This window comes from Hippocampus zosterae, chromosome 6 (assembly GCF_025434085.1).
Source record: "Hippocampus zosterae strain Florida chromosome 6, ASM2543408v3, whole genome shotgun sequence".
NCBI lineage: Eukaryota > Metazoa > Chordata > Actinopteri > Syngnathiformes > Syngnathidae > Hippocampus > Hippocampus zosterae.
Genome location: NC_067456.1, coordinates 25169522 through 25188865, shown reverse-complemented (window position 1 = coordinate 25188865; position 19344 = coordinate 25169522).

Here is a 19344-nt window from a genome sequence, read left to right as displayed (position 1 = left end):
AGCACGAGGAGTCCACAAGGGAATGTCCACACAAGGAACAAGAAACTACAGATGATGCCAACAGTCCACTGGCGTGGTGACGGCACGAACTTGCACTGAGGAATGGTCTGTGAGTCAATTTATACCAGTCCAAACGAGCAGATAGGCAACAGCAGACATGTGTGAGGTGCAGAGCACCCTGGCTGAGGAGGCTGCCTGGCTGGCCCCTTGTCTTTCCTCTTTGATTTAACCCCTGCCCGTCATTATTTTCACTTCCTCATCCATTTTCTTATGATCAGTTTTACACATACAACATGAAGCGCCGGTTGAAATAATGAAGCTCAACTGGTGGAAGGAAGTTTCCTGTTAATTCCATAAAATGCCGCACAAACCCCCTACACCGCAAAAGCTAGAAAATAGCACAAACACGACGCCATGAGTTGTTTGGTGCTTTCTACCGCCTTTATTACCGATTTGTCTTACTGTTTATTGTGCATGTTAAATTGCTCCATGTACAGCACTTTGTATGCAGCGATGACTGTTTGAAAGCGCTCTATAAATACTGTTGACTTGACTTGACGAGTCGCGCCAAGAGTCGCGCTTATCTACACACATGCAAAGATTAATTAAGCAGATATCCTTATCACAGACATAACTCTACAAACTAAAATATTCACCTCGGTACCACTCTCAACCAGGCCAAGTACCTCCAAACTTTTAATTTTGTCATCTGCGAAACCACTTAGCCTCATCCAAAACTCCTTGATATACACCATCAATTGACCGTCAAACAAGCCATTATCCCTTTCCGCATTCCCTCAAAATAAGACTTCCTTCGAACAGGAAGCCAACAAGGAAAGGTCCAATATTTCGACAATTAGGCAAATAAGCCCATAGTCCTTTACAGTTACTATTTAATCCTGCAGGTGCACTATTTTATGTGTGTCTAGCTGGCCAGCAAAATCATATTATATTATCCACACATTTAGATGTTTTATACTGGAAGGGCATTGGTTCTTTATGAACGACCAGTCCTTAATTTCTTATCAGGACCCTTGTCATCTGCGGCTTTACATGTTTTTTACTGATTTGCATCCCCATTTTGCAAATTTGAGAGTCAGCGATTCACCAAGGCTGACTGCACTGAGTTTTCCCTTGAACAGGGTGACAATTCCTCCGACTGAGGTAATTTCCAACCTTCTCCCACAAAGGTGGCAGGAAATTCAAACATCCGCTTCCTCAGACAGTTGCCACACAAAATTTCCTGTTTGGATGAGGTAGCAAACCTCCACTCACACAGTTACACATTCACTCTTTAAGCAACGTTTTATTTGAATATATGTAACATAGGTATAGTTCGATATATGGTAAATGTAGAGATTAAGTACATACAGGACACCGCCGCCCTCAACAGTTTTAAAGACTCAACTCTGTCTATCTGCCTGATAGGGACTAGTATGGCTCAGGGCTTGAAATAGCTTGATAGACCACTCTGTCTGACCCGACGCGCGCCAAAACTCATCTTTACCTTCATGAGTTTCTCACTCACCAAGTGTCATCCACTCTCCCCCCGGCTACACGTCAACCCTCAGCCCGTAGATGAGGAGTATTGCGTTCCTGACCAATACACCAAAAACTGTCAGGGTTATCAATTAGACATTCATAATAAAGATCCAATGAGGAGACACTTGATTCTGCTACCGACCAAACCAAGCGTTAGGTTTCAGTTCTCTGCACGTTACCCAAGGATCTCACCGCTCGCCCCCTCAATTATTTCTCATTGGGAATATAATGTGTTTATATGTATGTGTATATAAGCGGCTGGATAGCTCGGCTGGTAAGGCACCGGTTTAGCATATGGGAGACGGGTGTTCGAATCCCGATTGGGGCAATATGAGCACATAACACCATCCACCATACCTCACACAATGATGAGAGACAATAAAATAAATGACATGCCAGCTCGGACGTCAGGTGTTGGGAACCAGAGCACCTTAATGAAAAAGGGGCGACTGGAACAAAGTGGAGATGGGCGAGATGCTCATGGCTGTGCTGGAATGCTAGTACTACTACTCAAGCAACCCTAGCCAGAGGGATTGCATGCAGAGAATGTGGGCTAAATGGTTACTTTGAAACCCACAGTCACGGTTGACCATGAAACAACTTGGAGCATCCACAAACGGCAATTGCTATCACAACTTGAGATTGATGAGGTACAATGCCATGGTGAAGGAGGAGGAGGAGGTTATACCAGGGATTGGAAGGCCAGCCCCAATGAATGAAATGCTGAGCAAGGCAGCAACTCACCTGGGAGCTAAGATTATGGCAAAAATTAAGGCTGGGCAAACGATATAGATAAAGGGCAGAGGAAAGCCGGTGTCGTGGATGTTGCGATGGAAACATCAGAAAGAAGAAACTGGAGAAATACCCAGGGCGCAGAGAGGAGCTGGAGAGAACACTGAAGGTGACAGCAGTGCCTGTGGTTGTCGGAGCACTCGGGGCAGTGACCTCCAAACTACATGAGTGGTTGCAACAGATCCCGGGAAAAACATCGGACATCTCAGTCCAGAAATGTGCAGTGCTGGGAACAGCAAGGATACTGAGCAGAACCCTCAAGCTTCCTGGCCTCTGGCAGAGGACCCGAGCTGAATGGGAGACGGACACCACCCGAGGGTTGAGACGAGGATTTTTTTTTGTTTTTTATATATATTGTTAAGGAATTATTCAGCTAGAAGTAGTAGTAGAACATTGTTGATGAATTTCATCTTGCTATGAGAACTATTGACACTTGTCTCTGTCCTGAACATTTGCTTGTACTTAAAACAAAGAGTGTAGGGTGAAGTTGGGGCCCTAATTCCCCTTGGTTGATTAACAGCCACCTGGCTATCTTCTTTCCGCCTCCCACATCGTAAAAGTCCCTGAAGGCTGTCAAGTGCCTTCGAGGAGTAAACCTAGTCTCAAGGTTTGTGAACCAGCAGATATGGTCTGCACTTTGTCAAAATGCCAACATTGAACTTTGCTTGACTTTCTTTGTTTCAGATTTTTACATAAGGGGAAGGACTCCCCGCCCCTAATTAACATAATTAACATACTATGCCTATATGTACGTGTGACTGTAGTTGCTCGGGGCTTCCTGATGAAATCTGAGACTCACAGGAGCCCGAATCGATTCGTGTTGCGTTGTGATAAACTGAAGAAAAGACTACGTGGTGTTGGGTCTTCTTCCACCTTATAGAGAGATAAAAGAATCTGTAACCAAGGAAGGGCCAAGAGCAAATTGACAGCTCCCATTCCTCAACAAATGGCGTCGCGAACAGGATCTCTCTGGAAAAAGACCGACACCGGTTTCAGGACCTTCAGACTCAGGCAGTAACCAAGGAGCGCTCCACTATAACCAGGTAAGACACACCTGTTCCTGTTATTACGGGCGAAGTGTCAAGATTCGGCTTATGTCCAATAAGGACCGATCAAATCAAACTGCTCTGAACCTGAATGTGTTGAACCAAGTATAGTGATTGGGTCTTGTAGGTGGCAAATAACAAATTGATAATGAGTTGTATGAAATATGTGACAATGGAAAAATGAAGTACTGTACAGGAAAAAGGAATTAAAGTATAGGTGTGAGGTATATTCAAAACAATATACCGTCCAAACTTTGCCACTGAGTCGTAGATAACTGAATTGGCACAGTTATTGAGGCACCACGTAGGCGGTTTAAATTAGGTAGAACCGCTGAGTCGTAGGTTTGGCTAGTAGCTGACGAGCAAAGACCATACTGAGTTCGTAGGCAATTAAAAAATTAGTGGTTAATTGCTGAGGCAGGTCCAGGTAATTTTTATTATTCTGGATGCTGATAAATTGTAGGACTGACGACTGGAGATCGCGGTCTGAGTAAACAGCTGTATATTTAGGGCAAGTTAGGGACAGCTCCATTGTTACAATTGGAGAATTATGTGACGTCACATGGTCCATAAGGGAGTATATTGGACGGTGAGTATGATAAAAACATGGTGAACTGTAAGATGGACGGAACGCCTGAAGGCAAGAAAACAGTTGAAATACCGTCTGGTGGTAAGTAGGAAAGAAAGGAAGGCGAATGCATTGCGCAGAGAGAGAAAAGGGCGAATGCACTGCACAGAGGGGTAAGTAAAGCGAGAAAACAAGGTCTTAAGAATAAATTGTAAGAATAAGACAATAGTTTGAAATATAAAAAGAAAAAACTAAGTGTATTCAATTTGAGCTATAATAATAATATAATAATAATAATAATACATTTTATTTGTGGGGGTCTTTCTATGAACTCAAGGACACCTTACAACAAGCAGTTAAAATCACGAATACAATGTTAAGATCAACATCAAATAAAATAAGAAAAAAAAAATACAACAACAGAAAGAATAATGGCTTTATGGTCCGAGTGAATAGGCTTGTCCAAACAGATGTGTTTGGAGGCGGAATTTAAAATGTGTTAATGAGTCTGTATTACGAAGGTCAGCGGGCAGTGTGTTCCAGAGCTGGGGAGGAGATCGACTGAAGGCTCTGTTTCCCATGGTGACGAGACGAGCAGGGGAGGCAGAGAGAAGGAGAGAGGAGTAGGAACGAAAAGAGCGGATAAGTGTAGGAATGTGGATGAGGTCGGATAGGTATGGAGGGGCTAGTTTATGGATGGCTTTGAATGTGAGGAGTGAGAAAAGAGCGGAGCCGGTGGATGTTTCTAGGATGATAATATGATGTGGTTGATATGCGAGGGGAAAAGAGAGGGTCAAGTTGACAAGTAGAGGTTCTTCTATATATTGCATTTCATGGGCAGTTTGACCACTGCCTTCGACATTGGAAAAAGAAAAAATATATAACCAAAGTAACTCGACAAAGTTATGGTAAACAGGGCAGCGAGGATGCCTCCTTCACCGCATGAGGTGACGAGCGCTAAAATTATGACCTCACTACAAGCGCCGAGTGGTCACTTGTACCTAGACAAGGCAGAAGAAATTGGAGCGGAAGGTCAATCTGCAGGCAGAGAGACCTGAGCTCACCACACACACGAAAATGTGTCTATATTCATCACAATCGCAGACACTGTTGTGAGGGTTAAAGATATTGAGTGAATTAAAAAAAAAAAAAAAATTATAAACGTCTTAACAGAGGGGCACTTTAATCATTGTGTAGGCTCCACAGGCAGGTTTGTAAGCACAAACCTACAGGAAGGGGGATAACGCATACGAGCCATTTTACTGGCCCCCACCTGAATCCCTTGTGTGCCAAGCTTCCCCCTGATCTGCCCAGGGTGGGTCATAAACAATTGGTAAAAGTAGAAAAATGTATGCAAATTAAACAGGATAATGAAAGCATGAGTGTTTGGGATGCGACCACTTTTGTAACTAAGGAGACTGAATTGACGAGGCAAATGTTGCTGGATATGCCTAAAATTGACTATGACATACAGTTGTGGGCAATAGACTGGCTTAAGAGTAAGTATTTACCCAAAGAGATTATGGACCTATTAGAGGGAATAGCCTCTTGCAAATTGACTAGGTTGAATGATAGAAAATCAGACGCGCTGAGTTCCATTTATCCAACAACATTGGGTCCTTCACAACAATTGGCGTTGAATTGCTATCTGAGGTACACCCAATGACGTATTTGGTTAATTGTATGGATGCTTGGGTGACTGTCACAGGACAGGACCCCAATAGTCGTCCATTGAATCAAGCTTTGTTCAGGCAAGCAGTGCTGGGGGGTTGTCCGTCTGATGTGCAGAAAATGATGACTAACTCTCCCACTCTCTCCCCACTTCAGATGACGTGAATTGGCGAACTCATTTCCTATATTATGTGCAACAATCTCGAATGAGAGCCGAGGAAGAGACTGAGAAAACATCCAAGCTACAGAACAACTTTTTGAATTCACAAATACAAGAGGCTAAGAGAGCCTCCAGTAATGCATGCAAAAAAGAGAAACTTGGGAGATCTAATCAAATGTCAATCAGTGTCTCTCAACAGGCTCCACCGCGGCTGATCACACCCACACCGCAGCTCCAAGCCACACCTCAACATTACGGCCTGCCCACAAGGCAGGGCCGAGACGCATGGCTGGGGGGAGGTCTGAGACGGGAAGGCGGGCGTGGACGAGGAAGTCACTGGAGCCAAGCTGGCTGTTTCATTTGTGGTGATGTGAATCATTGGACAAGGAAATGCCCGCACCGCCGGCACCCACCTGTTCATCAATCAGGCTATGATCAACAAGCTCTGACTCCTCCTCCGCAAAACCAACAACAATGACAGGATACGGCACCCCCAAATGGACAATACCCATCTGCTCCATGGGTACCCGAATCCCCAACGATAGGGATCACTGCTGGCCTCACTGAAAGACTGTCATGAACTTGAACATGCTGGACCACACTTGCTCACAATGCCTGCTGATACAAGGCTGACTGTTGCTAAAGTCAGCCAATGACCCACCACTGAACTCTGTCTTCCAACAGTATCGGCTTTGGTCTCCTTAGACTTCCTCCATATGAACTTACCATGCGCTGATCGGTCCTTCCCACTGCACAATGCTTTTGACAAACTAGAGATTGAAATTTATCGCATGGCCTGGTTGGGTGAAACACAAGGCAATTTATTTAATGTTCCCTCCTCCTCAATTATTGTAGGTCCTGAAGGGTGTGGTAGCCAGAGTGGACCTGTCAGAGGATCTCATCTCATTGACTGGTATCTAGGCCTGACATGGCCGCGCCGCTCATACTGTTTTTGCCGTCTACTCAAATATACAAAAATTCTCATTCGTACACCTTTTTTGTAATCGATTTAGCTAAGGTTTTTTTCTATATACCACTTTCAGAATCGTATAGGGAATTTTCTCATTCTCTCACCTTGGAGTTAAATTTTACTACACTCGGTTGCCCCACGTATTCGATTTTGTCTTCTGGAATTTTTATTCAAGTGCTTAAACACCTAATCTACTCTTTCCGACCTACGGATGGATTTGCTGTTTGGAAGCCGCAAGGTGGCTCCTTTGACGTTTGGCTTTTTGCAGTTTCAAACTATCGCACGGAAAAATTACAATGCGAATTGCCTTTATATTTTTGGGGAGACTGAACATATCAGAAGGTACAGCGATGCCGGTTTCTTGTGTGCAGCCTGGTCTAGCTGATTTACTTAGATGTTTCTGAAAAAGAAGGTTCTGTTTCTGTAGTTCTTTTTCAGAAAAGAGAGGGGAATGTGAATGGCAGGAACGTGAACAACAGGGAAGTAAAATAAATTTTGATGAATTTTGACATACGTCAGCATGCAATTGGACCCAATTGAACAAAAACATTCAGCATGCATCAGATATGCGGCAGCATGAGACAAAACTTTACAATGAAAAAAAAAACTGCCACAGGAACATCGATTCAACATAGCGTGAAGAAAAAACAAAGAAAAAAAAACTTAGAGAGGCTCTGCTAAAACCAAAAGAAGTAGTTATTATATGCAGGACACATATTAGAAGGACTTTTCCCACGTAAAAGTAGGGAATGACAAAGCAGACAAGATGACTAAAGAGACAGTAGAAGACGACTTGATCTTTAGTGATGGAAGTGGAATCAAAAATGGGAAATTGTATGTTTTCCAAACTAACAACCTTATTTCAGACCAAGAGAGGGTATCCTGGAGGAGAAGAACTAACCGGGTGGCCAGGGATGAGACTGGTTTGTATCGGCATGAAATTGATGGACGTCCAGTCCTGTCGGCAACTAAATTGAAGACTCCAATTCGGGAGGCATGGGTTTTTTCATCTGCAATTCAAGGTAAGCTCGAACCAACGTATCAGAGGCTTATATCAAAAACTCAGATGGTGATGACCTCAGAGAAATCGGATTGGGATGAGGCGCTACCACTTGCGCTTTCACCATGAGGTCCACCGTTAAGTCCACCACGGGTCTCACACCTTTTAAGATGGGACGGGACCAGGAGTTCCCCGCTCCATGGCAATTCATGGACCCGGGGGCTCTTCATCAAACGATTCCCCATGAAGCAGACAAGGAGTCATTAAGTGTTCTCGTCTCCTATTTTCAGGAGCGGACGAGACTCCAGGGTGAACATGCCATGAAACCACAGACGTATCCCGAGCATGTGTATCTGGGGGTCCTACAGCGGAAGTGGCACCAGCCGAGATGAATGGGACCACGCAGAGTGACAGAAAGGACCCATCATACTGTCTACCGGGAAGGAATGCGTCAGCCCCAAGAAGCGTCTCCAACTTCAAAGTGACATTCAGAAGGACACTGGACGTGAAACCAAGACAAAGTTCTCAGGGGGCCCAGAACTAATAACATATCTTCCTGATTATACTGGTTATTTTGGTCTCTATTTCTCTACTAATGTGGGCACTGATGTCAGGCTTCGCTGAAGCTGTTATTTCCGGCTGTAGTTTGTTTGATGATGCTTTGCACAAGACAGAATTGGTTGTTCCGCTTTGACGACGGAGTTTGACACCAAAGTTTTGTGATCACAATATTAATTGTGATCAAGAGGGATTTGTTAAGGAATTATTCCGCTAGAAGTAGTAGTAGAACATTGTTGATGAATTTCATCTTGCTATGAGAACTATTGACACTAGTCTCTGTCCTGAACATTTGCTTGTACTTAAAACAAAGAGTGTAGGGTGAAGTTGGGGCCCTAATTCCCCTTGGTTGATTAACAGCCACCTGGCTATCTTCTTTCCGCCTCCCACATCGTAAAAGTCCCTGAAGGCTGTCAAGTGCCTTCGAGGAGTAAACCTAGTCTCAAGGTTTGTGAACCAGCAGATATGGTCTGCACTTTGTCAAAATGCCAACATTGAACTTTGCTTGACTTTCTTTGTTTCAGATTTTTACATAAGGGGAAGGACTCCCCGCCCCTAATTAACATAATTAACATACTATGCCTATATGTACGTGTGACTGTAGTTGCTCGGGGCTTCCTGATGAAATCTGAGACTCACAGGAGCCCGAATCGATTCGTGTTGCGTTGTGATAAACTGAAGAAAAGACTACGTGGTGTTGGGTCTTCTTCCACCTTATAGAGAGATAAAAGAATCTGTAACCAAGGAAGGGCCAAGAGCAAATTGACAGCTCCCATTCCTCAACAAATGGCGTCGCGAACAGGATCTCTCTGGAAAAAGACCGACACCGGTTTCAGGACCTTCAGACTCAGGCAGTAACCAAGGAGCGCTCCACTATAACCAGGTAAGACACACCTGTTCCTGTTATTACGGGCGAAGTGTCAAGATTCGGCTTATGTCCAATAAGGACCGATCAAATCAAACTGCTCTGAACCTGAATGTGTTGAACCAAGTATAGTGATTGGGTCTTGTAGGTGGCAAATAACAAATTGATAATGAGTTGTATGAAATATGTGACAATGGAAAAATGAAGTACTGTACAGGAAAAAGGAATTAAAGTATAGGTGTGAGGTATATTCAAAACAATATACCGTCCAAACTTTGCCACTGAGTCGTAGATAACTGAATTGGCACAGTTATTGAGGCACCACGTAGGCGGTTTAAATTAGGTAGAACCGCTGAGTCGTAGGTTTGGCTAGTAGCTGACGAGCAAAGACCATACTGAGTTCGTAGGCAATTAAAAAATTAGTGGTTAATTGCTGAGGCAGGTCCAGGTAATTTTTATTATTCTGGATGCTGATAAATTGTAGGACTGACGACTGGAGATCGCGGTCTGAGTAAACAGCTGTATATTTAGGGCAAGTTAGGGACAGCTCCATTGTTACAATTGGAGAATTATGTGACGTCACATGGTCCATAAGGGAGTATATTGGACGGTGAGTATGATAAAAACATGGTGAACTGTAAGATGGACGGAACGCCTGAAGGCAAGAAAACAGTTGAAATACCGTCTGGTGGTAAGTAGGAAAGAAAGGAAGGCGAATGCATTGCGCAGAGAGAGAAAAGGGCGAATGCACTGCACAGAGGGGTAAGTAAAGCGAGAAAACAAGGTCTTAAGAATAAATTGTAAGAATAAGACAATAGTTTGAAATATAAAAAGAAAAAACTAAGTGTATTCAATTTGAGCTATAATAATAATATAATAATAATAATAATACATTTTATTTGTGGGGGTCTTTCTATGAACTCAAGGACACCTTACAACAAGCAGTTAAAATCACGAATACAATGTTAAGATCAACATCAAATAAAATAAGAAAAAAAAAATACAACAACAGAAAGAATAATGGCTTTATGGTCCGAGTGAATAGGCTTGTCCAAACAGATGTGTTTGGAGGCGGAATTTAAAATGTGTTAATGAGTCTGTATTACGAAGGTCAGCGGGCAGTGTGTTCCAGAGCTGGGGAGGAGATCGACTGAAGGCTCTGTTTCCCATGGTGACGAGACGAGCAGGGGAGGCAGAGAGAAGGAGAGAGGAGTAGGAACGAAAAGAGCGGATAAGTGTAGGAATGTGGATGAGGTCGGATAGGTATGGAGGGGCTAGTTTATGGATGGCTTTGAATGTGAGGAGTGAGAAAAGAGCGGAGCCGGTGGATGTTTCTAGGATGATAATATGATGTGGTTGATATGCGAGGGGAAAAGAGAGGGTCAAGTTGACAAGTAGAGGTTCTTCTATATATTGCATTTCATGGGCAGTTTGACCACTGCCTTCGACATTGGAAAAAGAAAAAATATATAACCAAAGTAACTCGACAAAGTTATGGTAAACAGGGCAGCGAGGATGCCTCCTTCACCGCATGAGGTGACGAGCGCTAAAATTATGACCTCACTACAAGCGCCGAGTGGTCACTTGTACCTAGACAAGGCAGAAGAAATTGGAGCGGAAGGTCAATCTGCAGGCAGAGAGACCTGAGCTCACCACACACACGAAAATGTGTCTATATTCATCACAATCGCAGACACTGTTGTGAGGGTTAAAGATATTGAGTGAATTAAAAAAAAAAAAAAATTATAAACGTCTTAACAGAGGGGCACTTTAATCATTGTGTAGGCTCCACAGGCAGGTTTGTAAGCACAAACCTACAGGAAGGGGGATAACGCATACGAGCCATTTTACTGGCCCCCACCTGAATCCCTTGTGTGCCAAGCTTCCCCCTGATCTGCCCAGGGTGGGTCATAAACAATTGGTAAAAGTAGAAAAATGTATGCAAATTAAACAGGATAATGAAAGCATGAGTGTTTGGGATGCGACCACTTTTGTAACTAAGGAGACTGAATTGACGAGGCAAATGTTGCTGGATATGCCTAAAATTGACTATGACATACAGTTGTGGGCAATAGACTGGCTTAAGAGTAAGTATTTACCCAAAGAGATTATGGACCTATTAGAGGGAATAGCCTCTTGCAAATTGACTAGGTTGAATGATAGAAAATCAGACGCGCTGAGTTCCATTTATCCAACAACATTGGGTCCTTCACAACAATTGGCGTTGAATTGCTATCTGAGGTACACCCAATGACGTATTTGGTTAATTGTATGGATGCTTGGGTGACTGTCACAGGACAGGACCCCAATAGTCGTCCATTGAATCAAGCTTTGTTCAGGCAAGCAGTGCTGGGGGGTTGTCCGTCTGATGTGCAGAAAATGATGACTAACTCTCCCACTCTCTCCCCACTTCAGATGACGTGAATTGGCGAACTCATTTCCTATATTATGTGCAACAATCTCGAATGAGAGCCGAGGAAGAGACTGAGAAAACATCCAAGCTACAGAACAACTTTTTGAATTCACAAATACAAGAGGCTAAGAGAGCCTCCAGTAATGCATGCAAAAAAGAGAAACTTGGGAGATCTAATCAAATGTCAATCAGTGTCTCTCAACAGGCTCCACCGCGGCTGATCACACCCACACCGCAGCTCCAAGCCACACCTCAACATTACGGCCTGCCCACAAGGCAGGGCCGAGACGCATGGCTGGGGGGAGGTCTGAGACGGGAAGGCGGGCGTGGACGAGGAAGTCACTGGAGCCAAGCTGGCTGTTTCATTTGTGGTGATGTGAATCATTGGACAAGGAAATGCCCGCACCGCCGGCACCCACCTGTTCATCAATCAGGCTATGATCAACAAGCTCTGACTCCTCCTCCGCAAAACCAACAACAATGACAGGATACGGCACCCCCAAATGGACAATACCCATCTGCTCCATGGGTACCCGAATCCCCAACGATAGGGATCACTGCTGGCCTCACTGAAAGACTGTCATGAACTTGAACATGCTGGACCACACTTGCTCACAATGCCTGCTGATACAAGGCTGACTGTTGCTAAAGTCAGCCAATGACCCACCACTGAACTCTGTCTTCCAACAGTATCGGCTTTGGTCTCCTTAGACTTCCTCCATATGAACTTACCATGCGCTGATCGGTCCTTCCCACTGCACAATGCTTTTGACAAACTAGAGATTGAAATTTATCGCATGGCCTGGTTGGGTGAAACACAAGGCAATTTATTTAATGTTCCCTCCTCCTCAATTATTGTAGGTCCTGAAGGGTGTGGTAGCCAGAGTGGACCTGTCAGAGGATCTCATCTCATTGACTGGTATCTAGGCCTGACATGGCCGCGCCGCTCATACTGTTTTTGCCGTCTACTCAAATATACAAAAATTCTCATTCGTACACCTTTTTTGTAATCGATTTAGCTAAGGTTTTTTTCTATATACCACTTTCAGAATCGTATAGGGAATTTTCTCATTCTCTCACCTTGGAGTTAAATTTTACTACACTCGGTTGCCCCACGTATTCGATTTTGTCTTCTGGAATTTTTATTCAAGTGCTTAAACACCTAATCTACTCTTTCCGACCTACGGATGGATTTGCTGTTTGGAAGCCGCAAGGTGGCTCCTTTGACGTTTGGCTTTTTGCAGTTTCAAACTATCGCACGGAAAAATTACAATGCGAATTGCCTTTATATTTTTGGGGAGACTGAACATATCAGAAGGTACAGCGATGCCGGTTTCTTGTGTGCAGCCTGGTCTAGCTGATTTACTTAGATGTTTCTGAAAAAGAAGGTTCTGTTTCTGTAGTTCTTTTTCAGAAAAGAGAGGGGAATGTGAATGGCAGGAACGTGAACAACAGGGAAGTAAAATAAATTTTGATGAATTTTGACATACGTCAGCATGCAATTGGACCCAATTGAACAAAAACATTCAGCATGCATCAGATATGCGGCAGCATGAGACAAAACTTTACAATGAAAAAAAAAACTGCCACAGGAACATCGATTCAACATAGCGTGAAGAAAAAACAAAGAAAAAAAAACTTAGAGAGGCTCTGCTAAAACCAAAAGAAGTAGTTATTATATGCAGGACACATATTAGAAGGACTTTTCCCACGTAAAAGTAGGGAATGACAAAGCAGACAAGATGACTAAAGAGACAGTAGAAGACGACTTGATCTTTAGTGATGGAAGTGGAATCAAAAATGGGAAATTGTATGTTTTCCAAACTAACAACCTTATTTCAGACCAAGAGAGGGTATCCTGGAGGAGAAGAACTAACCGGGTGGCCAGGGATGAGACTGGTTTGTATCGGCATGAAATTGATGGACGTCCAGTCCTGTCGGCAACTAAATTGAAGACTCCAATTCGGGAGGCATGGGTTTTTTCATCTGCAATTCAAGGTAAGCTCGAACCAACGTATCAGAGGCTTATATCAAAAACTCAGATGGTGATGACCTCAGAGAAATCGGATTGGGATGAGGCGCTACCACTTGCGCTTTCACCATGAGGTCCACCGTTAAGTCCACCACGGGTCTCACACCTTTTAAGATGGGACGGGACCAGGAGTTCCCCGCTCCATGGCAATTCATGGACCCGGGGGCTCTTCATCAAACGATTCCCCATGAAGCAGACAAGGAGTCATTAAGTGTTCTCGTCTCCTATTTTCAGGAGCGGACGAGACTCCAGGGTGAACATGCCATGAAACCACAGACGTATCTCGAGCATGTGTATCTGGGGGTCCTACAGCGGAAGTGGCACCAGCCGAGATGAATGGGACCACGCAGAGTGACAGAAAGGACCCATCATACTGTCTACCGGGAAGGAATGCGTCAGCCCCAAGAAGCGTCTCCAACTTCAAAGTGACATTCAGAAGGACACTGGACGTGAAACCAAGACAAAGTTCTCAGGGGGCCCAGAACTAATAACATATCTTCCTGATTATACTGGTTATTTTGGTCTCTATTTCTCTACTAATGTGGGCACTGATGTCAGGCTTCGCTGAAGCTGTTATTTCCGGCTGTAGTTTGTTTGATGATGCTTTGCACAAGACAGAATTGGTTGTTCCGCTTTGACGACGGAGTTTGACACCAAAGTTTTGTGATCACAATATTAATTGTGATCAAGAGGGATTTGTTAAGGAATTATTCCGCTAGAAGTAGTAGTAGAACATTGTTGATGAATTTCATCTTGCTATGAGAACTATTGACACTAGTCTCTGTCCTGAACATTTGCTTGTACTTAAAACAAAGAGTGTAGGGTGAAGTTGGGGCCCTAATTCCCCTTGGTTGATTAACAGCCACCTGGCTATCTTCTTTCCGCCTCCCACATCGTAAAAGTCCCTGAAGGCTGTCAAGTGCCTTCGAGGAGTAAACCTAGTCTCAAGGTTTGTGAACCAGCAGATATGGTCTGCACTTTGTCAAAATGCCAACATTGAACTTTGCTTGACTTACTTTGTTTCTGATTTTTACATAAGGGGAAGGACTACCCGCCCCTAATTAACATAATTAACATACTATGCCTATATGTACGTGTGACTGTAGTTGCTCGGGGCTTCCTGATGAAATCTGAGACTCACAGGAGCCCGAATCGATTCGTGTTGCGTTGTGATAAACTGAAGAAAAGACTACGTGGTGTTGGGTCTTCTTCCACCTTAGAGATAAAAGAGAGATAAAAGAATCTGTAACCAAGGAAGGGCCAAGAGCAAATTGACAGCTCCCATTCCTCAACAATATACAGTACGTATATAACAAAATTTATTTTAAAAGTGAATTCAACAAAATGCCTGTATAATAAGTCTCTAAATGTATTCTTAATTTTTTGAGAATACTCACTATTAATGTGAATGGTTTTCCGTTCCTCAACATTGCTAAAAATCCAGCAAAACTATCAGAATGAAAGTCAGCTTGCTGGGTCCATACGCGGAGTTGCTGCTGGCAAGCCTGCTCTGTAGCTTGCACACTTCCTTTTCGTATTTTGATGCGAACATAGCATGGCGCGTGTCAAAGTGCCGCTTTACATTCGACCGTTACATTGATGGTATTTTGTCATTGCAAATTAGACACACTGCCGAACCTGTTCCCTCCACAAAGACAAATCCTTCTATCCTTTCGTCCTGAAGTCTACCATACTCATAATCTTTTTTCTTTTTCGCCATCTTATTCGTTTAGGATTAGCTTTGAGCTAATGACCGAGCAGGCTGATTCAATATGGGGTGTTTACCTGTTTCCGCAGCAACGGCAACGTAGGCCAGTATTATCCAATCAAAATTGCTCCTGGCACCAACTGCAGCCCTAAACAGGAAATTAGCAGTAAAAAAATCCATGGATGAGATTAAACAAACGAGAATATTTTGTTTTATCTGCGAGCCAGATGCAATCATTAAAAGAGCCACATATGGCTCACGAGCCATTGGTTCCCGACCCATGGTCTAGTCCAGGGGTGTCAAACATACGGCCCGCAAGGAGCTTTAATCACGCCTGCAGGATAATTTAAAAGTGAAAAAAATGTATAAAAGACACAGAATGAATATTTATAATACATAGCAATTCATGGAGTATCCTCTTGGGGGGGACACTGTTTTGATCAGAGTAAAAGACAACACTGTTTAGATCAGAGAAGAAGACAACAGCAGCCTGAGTCTTTCACTGAGAGAGACCCAACACAGCAGACGCTATCAAGGACATGTGAATACTTTATTCTTTACACATATTATAGCAACTCTCTTTAGTTTGTAAGGTGTAGGGAGGGATTACATTTAGATTAAATAAGCACATGTAAATGGTTTAAAAATTCCTTTCTTTATAAACCAATTACTTGTTAAAGTTCTGTGCCTTTGTACAATCAGTGGGATCAGTTGCAATACATATACAGGTATGTGAATGATAAAAGTAAATTGCACATTTTTCTGAGGACATCTAAGGAGCTTCATGAAATGTTTTGTAAAAGATCTGTTCATTAAATTTCAAAATTTTCCTCGTGTTCTTGTGGTTCTTTAGACCAAAATAAAGGAAATAGATTGTTTTGGTTATTTAGAGCAGAGTATTGTATAATTTTAATGGACCAGCCCACTTTACATCTACCGAGGCCGTACGTGGCCCACAATGTGAAATGAGTTTGACACTCCTGGTCTAGTCCAAGTTTGGTTAGACCGCATCGCTTGGCGGGCCAAATTGCTCTTGAAAAACAACTGCACAAGAATCTACAACATACAAAAACAATAATAAGATTATTATTTATTTTAACTTGTTTTACTTTTTAACATCATTACTTGTGCTATCCATAGCAAAGAACTCTGTATCTTACGTTTTAATATCTTACGTGAGACTAAACGAATGTTGCCCAATTTTGAGGCGACTGATGTCTCGTAGTCGATTTTGAGTTGGCTTAATGCATTGTAGCCGTGTACTGTGACTTACTCAACGATTGGTCACGAGACGCGTGGGTCACCATGATGACAAAAAGTCTGGCGTATCAGAATTCTTGTTCGTTTTGCCGTATTGTGTGACATGTCCTTCATCACCCATCAATCGTTTTTTGGTCAATGCCAATTGGAACATAGTGCCCTTCTACTTAGGACAAGAGACTAGACGTGGCGCACACAATCACAATGTGCTGTAGTACATTTAAAGTCACTTGAACAAAAGGTGAAATACTGGAAACTCTATGTAGCATTTCAACTCGCGTTATGTTAGCTAAATGCAAAGCTAGTAGCTGATTGGGAAACATGGTGTTTGTAAACAAATCTGTTTTGGATTTTTGATTTCTTTTTGGAGAGTAGACAGTCCATACCGCCCACCATTTTCTTTCTTTGTTTCTGCCTTTTTTGAACACAGAAACAACACACATGCACATAATGTAATGCCTTTGTCGACATGACTTTGTCAGTTGCTTGTCCTGTGTCCCCGACGGACGTGCGGTGTTGGACTGAATCTTGACGCAATGACTGGGAAGGTTCTGGTCGGTGACGGTCTTCTAAGTGCATCATCTCACCTGGTCCAATACACAGAAAAAAATTAATCTGGTAGTCTGACAGCACGACTGTTGTGAACGACAAAAAGATATCCTTTATTTGTCCCGCAATGGGGAAATTAGAATCAGAATTCAGAAAAGAAGACGCTGGGTAGGGAGAGGGGAAAAAAAACACGCTTGAACTATCCTCTTCCGAAGATAATTTAAGTCCAGGATAAAAAAAAGACCCTAGCACAAAAATAAGCATATGACAGTTACAACAAATCACAAGACATAACATGTAATAAAGGGGAGGATGAATGAGAAGGGGGGGGGGGGGGGGAGAGGGAGTAACCGCAACGCGGCCGAAATGACCAGCTGCACGGTCACCGTTGCGCTCCGCATATCGAACCACGTCACGGGGGAAAAAGAATTGGAGCGATGAAGACGGTGATAACAAGGATGTGTATGCGCGTGTGGTTGTCCAGTTGTGTATGCGTATGCGTGTACAGGTCATAGCTGCTTCGTCGAGGTCTGCTCATGATGAAGACAGTCCCGGCTTATCAGTCCATGGCCGAGAAGGACGGGTGGTGGTGGGGCCCTAGACTCCATGCATATTTCCATCCAGGGGAAAGGCCAGATAGCGTTGTTTGTTTTGGAGAGACGGCCGCCAACAATTCCAGACAGCCTTGAGTCTGTATCTCCTCACTGGCGCCCATCAGTCGGATCCGAAAATTCTTTCCGCAGCGTGGATTCCAACTTCTCCATGGTATTGTCGATCGCTAGGAGTCGCTCCAAAACCGCAACAATATTGCGGTTGAGCTCAGTTACCGCTTGAGTCCGAGTGTTGGACATTCACGCCAAGCCATCCAGAGTGACCGGCAGCTCCTTCACTTCCAATAGAGCCGCTCCCGTCGGTTGAATTTTGCCGTAGAACAGCAAGCTGCCAACACCAAACAGCAGCATACCTGTTATCAAAAGGCCAAAAATGTAGATGTCGTCCACATCCTCCACGGACAGTACTGCCAGGCACACCGGTCTCCACTTTCTCCATGGATCCAGGGCATATCCGGCAGCAAGTGTCCCCGGAGGGCAAGCAGGCTCCCCACTGCCCGCTCTTTTCGTCGAAAATATTTTTGTCGATTACATCGAGAGACCAGCCAACTAATTCCATGGTTAGTTCTTAGGATGAAAAATACGTAGGAGGCTAGGAAAAAAAGTTAGACAAAGACAGCACAAGGACTAAGTGGCGAGCACGGAAAGGGTGGAGCGTCCGCCTTCGTCGAGAGCCAAGCAGAAAAAAAAAAGTTTTTGTCGTCTGACATGGCCATTATTTAATGTTCATATTATTTATATTTTATTATTTTTAAAATGCTGTGGGCCTGCCTCCTTGTGGGTCTTGTGTGTTCCAATGATCCAGAGAGTGTTACCATCTGGAGCTTGCTCCAGCTAGGGTCTCCCTTGGCGGGCCGGTCTTTCGGGGAGGTTCCAGACTAACAAGGTCCCAACGGTGTGTCGGTACTAGGGATGTGAATCTCAGCACTGAGGACGATTCGATACACATCTCGTTGCACCACCAGCGAATCGATACTTAAACGATACATGGAGTTTTCTGGCGACACGATGCGATACGTTTCACCGTCTTCACGATGCGATACGATGTGATACACATTTAGTTCAAATCAATGCGATCCGATACGATACAGTGCAATTTGTTGTTATATTGTGCAATTAAACACGTTGCAAATACGCAAAGAAAAAAGTTAAAAAAAGATGGAATTCAGTATGGTATTGCAAAAAGTAGACCACTTTATTCCTTATAAACAGTAGAACGTGTAAAAACTTATTTAAGCCCTTTCACAATTGGGTTTTGTGCAAAGAAAATGTAAACAATTTGGCACCTGAGACTCACAGCTGTTGCTGTAGTGTAAACACAAACAGACTACTCACTGAGTGTCTTACATGAAATATCCATCTCCATAGGACAGAAAAAAAAATACAATTGAAACAATGTGGCAGTCACAGCCTCAAAGCTGCTGTGTGTATTGTAGCGTACACAGACCACTCTCACTGAGTGTCAAAATGAAATGTCCAAAAGAGTCATCCATATATAGTTTTTCCTTGCGCGGTCACAGTGGTCCACTGCAAGGTGAACCCCAAAATAAGAGGCGATTTTTTTCTGATCCTGACCTGCTTTGCCAAGAGTTTCTCCGG